This window comes from Dipodomys spectabilis, unplaced genomic scaffold, assembly GCF_019054845.1.
Source record: "Dipodomys spectabilis isolate Male_0828 unplaced genomic scaffold, ASM1905484v1 ptg000122l, whole genome shotgun sequence".
NCBI lineage: Eukaryota > Metazoa > Chordata > Mammalia > Rodentia > Heteromyidae > Dipodomys > Dipodomys spectabilis.
Window position 1 is genome coordinate 677,137 of NW_024870799.1, and position 7,348 is coordinate 684,484.

At 36.8% G+C, this 7,348-nt stretch overlaps 1 non-coding gene across 1 annotated transcript; it reads right to left on the reverse strand.

The window, feature by feature from the left end:
* Positions 1-1,359: 1,359 nt before the first annotated feature.
* Positions 1,360-1,466, reverse strand: LOC122115641. The gene has a single exon (XR_006148825.1). It is a non-coding gene; the product is annotated as a U6 spliceosomal RNA (small nuclear RNA).
* Positions 1,467-7,348: the final 5,882 nt, after the last annotated feature.

The window sequence follows — 7,348 nt, forward strand, 5'->3', positions numbered from 1 at the left end:
ACAGCCTTGTGCTGGTTGGTCACACCTGTAATCTTGTCTACTTGAGATATCTACTCAGGAGGCTGAGATCTGTGGAGAACAATTGGAAGCCAATCAGGGCAAAAAAATATTTGAGATTATTTTTCAAAAATTTTAATGAACTAGCAAAGAGCCAGTAGTGGAGATGTAGCTCATATAATAGCTCACCAATCTAGAGAGGAAAGGCTTAGCAAGACCTTGAAGCCCTGAATTCAAATTCTGATCACACCAACACGTGTGCACTCATGTACAAACACACAGATTTATTCATAATACCTTCATGTCAGTGTTTTGCATTAATTTATTTGTTAACGATATTATATGGGTAAAATAAGGGAAATGAACTCTTCAATCTCAGAACATTTTTATACATATTTTTATTTTAAAAATACTGCACAGAGGGGTTACATTTACATGAGCAAGGTAATGAGTACATTTCTTAACAAGCATTGTTATCTCCTCCTTTGTTTTTCCCCCACCATCCCTTCTCTCCCACCTCCACAAGTACACTCCACTCCTCCTCTCCCCCTCCCCCTGCCTAAATTGTACAATTCATTTTTCAACATAGTGTCTTGTGCATCTCATTGTTACCAGGGGTCAAACCGTATCCCTATTTAAGCATTTAGTTTTTTCCTTCCCCTCCCCAAATTAAAGAAACGTATATACAAGATGTAGGCGCACCAACTTCAAATATAGTGAAAAAAAGGGTTATAGCATGGTTGAGGAACATATAAAGAAACAAAAAAATCACATCATATAGTATTTGTATGTTAGAAATAATAACAAGATAGAACCACTTGTGTCCCTATCTTGGGGTTCATTTAGCTTAACATCATCTTATCTGGTCAAATGCACATAGCTTTTGACATTTTATGATAATCCGGGACATATATTAGTTATTGAAAATAAGAGAAACCATGGGACCTATGTTTCTTTGGAGTTGGCTTATTTCACTTAATAAATTTTTTTCCAAGTCTTTCCATTTCCAAACAAATTGGGCGATATCATTATTTCTGATGGAGGCATAGAATGCAATTGTATATATTTACCACGTTTTCTTGATCCATTCATCTACTGAGGGGCATAGGGGTTGGTTCCATATCTTAGCTATGGTAAATAATGCTGCAATAAACATAGTTGTGCTGGTAGTTTTAGTATGGTCTTGTTTGTGATCCTTTGGGTAAATGAACAAAAGTGGGGTTGCTGGGTCATAGGGGAGCTTTATGTGGAGTCTTTTGAGGAAACTCCATACTGCTTTCCAAAGTGGTTGAACACGTTTACACTCCCACCAAAAATGGAGTAGGGTTCCCTTGTGGCCACATCCCCTCCAGCATCTGTTGTATAAATATGGATTGCCTCATGAATTTGCGAGTCATCCTTGTTCAGGGGCCATGCTAATCTTCTCTGTATCATTTCAATGTTAGTGAATGGGCTACCAGATTAAGCACAGAACATGTTTTTTTTTTGGGGGGGTCCGGTCGTGGGGCCTGTACTCTGGGCCTGGGCGCTGTCCCTCAGCTCTTCAGCTCAAGGCTAGCGATAGCTCTACCACTTGAGCCATAGCGCCACTTCCAGCTTTTTTCTTTTTGTTTATGTGCTGCTGAGAAATTGAACCCAGGGACTCAGGCATGCAAGGCAAGCACTATTACCACTGAGCCACCTTCCCAGCCCCAGAACATTTTTTATATAGAAAGTGTAATTGATTTTCTTAAACTAGACAATTCCACAAAAAGTAAGTTCAAAAGAATTGTCATGAAATTTTAGAATCATGCATTTCTTACATAAGCACACATTTTTGATGTTGGCATCATTTGTGGAGGGGAAAGGAAAAATATTTAAATAGGAATACAAGAAGACCAATTGCAGCAATGAAAGGAACTTTACAACTTTGGCATCTCTACTATGCCATACCTGCAGATTGTAATTTGATTGCTTATGTTGAGGTAGTATCACTATGCTGGGCCTGCTTGGACTGTAGTCCTCCAAACTCAAGCAAACCACATTGCACCCAGCAAATGGTTAGAGTTTCTGAAAAGTCTTTTTTTGTCTGGGCTTGCCTGGAAATGCAATACTCTAATCTCTGTTTTCTAAAAAAGTAGATAATATTACAGGATTGAGCCACTTTATCCAATAAAAGTATACAATTTCAAGATATCTTGATATTGCCTATATTTGTGCTTAACATATATAGCTAACCTTAATTTTCTCCCTCTTTTGTTTAGTACTCTGAGTTGAAAATATTGATTTTCTTGATATACATGGCTTTGTTTTGGATGGAATCCCCTCACAATCCAAAAAATCTCCCAAAAAGTTTATGTCAAGAATCACGGAAAAGAAGGCTTCAGGTTGGGAAAAACCCCACTGATCCTTAACTTATAATTGCAGTATATTTATAGTGTTAGTCAATGCTTTTGAAGAATGAGAAGAGAAGGAAGGCAGAAATGTGAAAGATGTCAGGTCTCTGTAGAATTTCTGTAGTTGTCACTTCATGTTATCTTCTTCCTTAAAACTTGATTTATTAAGACCCTCTGGGTGGATATTGGTTAGACTGATTGGTAAACTTACCCAAGAAATGAAACTGATTTTAGAAGGTGATGATTTGGTAAATAAAGGAATGATGAGAATGAGCACAGATATTGTCACAGAATGAGGCGGCAAGGTTCAATTGCTGAACAGCAAAACAAAGCAGCTTCAAATCCAATGATCCACATTGAAACATATATAGATAGATGCATATATGTATACATATACACACATACGTGAAAAACTAAATATCCAGTAGAATACAGAGAAACTTGGAGTGACAAGTATTAAACTATATCAAACTGGTTGCAGGAAAGGTACAGTAAAATATCAATTGTTTAGCATAGATTTTGCATAGATTTGTAAAGGATGAAAATTTTTCCTTCATTTTATACTTTACAAATATCCTTAGTATGTTTTAAGTTTTTTTTTTAATATTGTAGTTGGAGCATCTATACAATGTTGAGAATCGGCATTACATAAAGTATGCAACATGAATACGACAGCCTGCATAGGAAAGTTCATTAGATTCTTATTTCCAATTAACCACCAGGAGAAATGGAGTTCCAGGTCAGATTTTATGTAGCGCACTGGCCTTGAACACAAAAACACCATTCAGGCCGTGAGTTTAAGCTCTAGGATCTACAGAAACAAAAACACAAAATACAACTTGGAGTTAGATATTTTATAATGAAGCATTTTTATATACTTTACCTTGTTAGAAAGACTAGATTTCTGTGTTAGCTTTATAACCTACCATAATAAGTGATATTGTCCATTTAATAAGCAGAAAGGCTTACTCAGATTTATAAGTTTGAAGGTTTCAGTGTATGTTCAATTGGTTTTATGGCTTTGGTGGCCTATGACAAGACAATGTCAAGGTGGGGAGTATGTCAAAAAGAAATGTTTTTGACCAAGAATGATTAAAGAGAAAAGAAGAAAGTAGATGACAGTCCATGTTCTCATAGGTTTCACTCTGAAGAACTTAATTTCCAAAAGAACTATTCAGGTATTGTCTACAGTCTGGGAGGAAATGGTAAGTCATTTTTCTTTAACACATGGGTCTTTCTGGGGCATTCTAAATTCAAATGGCAACACCTTCACCAATGATAATGACTTGTCCAGGGATTGAAGCAACTAGATATGTCTACAAATTCTAATTAGATCTCAGCAGACTAAATATCTTATGGAATTCCTATTAAAATATTTTCTTGCATACTGACTGGGTCTTCATACTACACATGTGTATATCTGTGTATATGTGTGTATGTGTGTGTTTGAATAAACTAATATAGCATTGTAGCAGATAAAATATTAGTGTGGCCTTTTTCTTCTCATACCATGAAAACTTGTCACAATTCCCAATCAAATTCCATCCAAGATTCAACATTAATGCTGTTCCAAAAGTTCTGTATGCAAACCCATGTACATCTACTTCATTTAAGATGGCAATGGTGCATGAAAATGTTAAGTCTTCCAATTACATTGTCACCAAGGAAACAACGTACAATATTTCCTTTAAAAATATCTAGATTGGCTGGGCGCTGGTGGCTCACACCTGTAATCCTAGCTACACAGGAAGCTGAGATCTGAGGATTGCGGTTCAAAGCCAGCTGGGGCAGGAGAGACCGTGAGACTCCTATCTCCAATAAACCACCAGAAAACCAGAAGTGGTGCTGTAGCTCAAGTGGTAGAGCACTCGCCTTGAGCTGAAGAGCTGAGGGACAGTGCCCAGGCCCAGAGTTCAAGCCCCACGGCCGACAAAATATATATATATATATATATATATATATATATATATATATATATTTTAGAACACTTTAGCCAGAAAATTGAAGGAGTATACTTTATAGGATTTAATTTAAATATTTAGTCACTGAAATGGATATTCAATATCCACAACTTAGAGCCCTTTTAAAATACATAATTGCAAACCTCATCTATTACCATCTTCCGTGAAGACAGTCCTTGCTGAAAACGAACCAAATGTGGTAAACCAATTAAATTGTACGCCATTGTCAAATGCTGTTGTTTTAAATCATGGAAGTGACAGAGCAATTAATGCCAGTGAACAGCTGGTTCTAAGGAGTATGGAAAGTGATTACTTTGTACTCTAGGTGGAAAACTCCACAGATGTTTCAGATTGTGCTTCGTTCTAGGCATTTGTGAGATACATTTTGGAAAGCACAATGAATGAAAGCATGTAGTTTTATAAAGATTTGCTGGCTGACAAATCAAGGAATGAAAAGTTATTGAAATATTTCAAATGAAAAGACTGACAATAGGGTGGGTAAGATGTGATATGCAGCTTTAGATACACACTGAAGCAAACCAAAGAATAGGAATTTTTTTCCTTAACTAATGCTTTCTGGGTATATTGTGCTATACACTATAATGATGAAATGATCATTTCTTTGGAATAGTCAGAAAAAAAACATTGTCACCTGTTGAATTTCTTTTTAAAGTGAATCTTAAATAAAAAGGATGAAGAAATTTAAATATGTTAATAAAACATTGTCAAGTTTTACTTTAATTTTTCAGTAAAAGTTAAAACAAACTAACAGACTATTAGTCCATTAAGATTTATAAGTTTCCTGTCATATTTTATTTTCTTTTTGTTCCTCTTTTTTGGGTGGTAAGATTATTTTTTTCAGAAAGGCAACCTAGTCTTAACCATTACCCAAAAAGTTTATGCTGTCATAGAATCAGAGAGTTTTATTTATTAAATTAAGACAAAAGTAGGCTCATTTTATGCCAACTGAAAATATAAACACCAAAAACATTTTTCACTAAAAAACCACTCATAAAAAACCATGAGGATTTGGGGGAAGATGGAAGACGAAAAGCTGGAGGGTAAACAAGCTCTTGCATAGAAAGCAGTTAGTGTGCCATCATAATACAGAGAATTTGGCAAGAGAGGGAAAATCCAGGCAAGATGACAGACCTGACCACTTGCCAGTAGCCACAGCTGTGGCATCAGTAGGGACAGCGCCAGTGGCTATAGCCACCATATCTACAGAGAGAGTCCACAACAAAGGCCCCAGACGAGGCCCGTGAGCATATTCTACTCAACACCAGCAAGAACTGACAAGGAGCAGATATCTTCATCCTGCAGATCACAGACCAGAGACGACCCAGGAACCAACACTCCAGCATGAGTAGAATCCTGACATCCTCACTCCTCAGGGAGCAGAGGAGGGAAGGCCTCCCCTCCCCCACCACCAGAGATCTCCATCTATGATACTGTGCTACTCAGGGCTGAGCAGATAGCTCTAACTCAGGCTTTGGAAGAAAACAAAACAGTCATTTAGCAGGTCACAGGAAGTAGACATGACCTGCCAGGGTCAGCTCCACCCAGGGGAATGTCACCCCACCCAGCCAGTGGTAGCTCTGTCCTCAGAGGAGTGATTTCCTTCACAGGGTAAACAAAGCTAAAGGCTGCCCCTCATTAGAGTAGCCTAGACAAACAATTGAAGCTCAGTAAACATAAACCCTGAGAATGGGTTCCATGAGTATTTCAGGAGTTGCGCCTCAGGGAAAAGCTATTGTTTCCTAAAAGGCCTCAACCCTACCCAGAACCTCGACTCATCACAGCATCTTCACACTGGAGGAAACAGCCATCTCCCTCTTTTGTGATACTCAAAGCAGATCTCCCTCCCACTGAAATAGCCTGGGAGGAGGATCACAAAATCCTGAGTAAAGCAGAGCATTTTTCTGCCTGCCCAAAAAAACTAACTTAAGAAATCAATCAAGCCAAACGAAAACCAAACACCACAAGCACACAAGCATAAGCAAGCATAACCAAGAGACTGGTTATGGACACAGGGGAGATACAGTGTCATCCCATTACCCCCACCCAAAAAAAAAAAAAATCAAAGAACTCTATTTTAACCTTTTTTTCAATTTTTATTTTTTTAAGTGTTTGATGTTAATTTTTTCTCATATTTTTTATTTTTGGTGTGTGTGTGTGTGTGTGTGTGTGTGTGTGTGTTTAATCTCTTCTGATCTTTTGGTCCTTTTTTATTGTTTTCATTTTTTTCTCTCTTTCTTCTTTTTTTGTTTGAGTTAATTGCCGTTCTGCTCATCCCCAGATATTTACCTGTGGTCGATTATTAGACCTTATTCCCCATTGTGTTCGTACTTAATCCAGAAATTTATTACTCTATTCAAAACGTCTTAGGCTTAACTTCTTTAATAGCAGTATTATCTCTTTATACCAATATAATTTTCAAGTAACTAATTTTAAAACTTTTAACTTTTTAGTTTTTCATGTTTCCTTTCTATCTGTCCTTTCATCCTATCCTTTTCTTCTCTCAATATCATTTCTTTAAATTTACATAATTTTTAAATGTTTCACTTCTTAAATTTAAATTTTTGTTTATCCATTTTTTCTTTATTTTTTAAAATCTCTCTCCTATCATTCTGTCCCATCCATTTCCCGCTCAGAAATTAGGACTTGGTTAAATTCACTCTTCTCTTACCTCTCCACATCCCTCTAATCCCATTTTTCTCCACATTTCTCCCTAAACCTAATAATTTCTGGTGTGTCAAATCCTTTTTGCATTTATTAGCCCCTTAGTCCATGGTTGTTTGATGTTGAATAGATTGTATCTGATGAACTAGATTGTATCTGCAGACATTTTGACTGTGCAACTACAGAACTCCAGTTGATGCTTGCCTTAAAATAGTGTTCTAGCACAAAATTGGTTTTACCTTCATACCAAATGGGCAAAACAAGCCAAAAAAAACAAGAAAAATGGCAAGTCCGGGTATATGAATTCCCACTCATGATAATCAGGAGACCGAT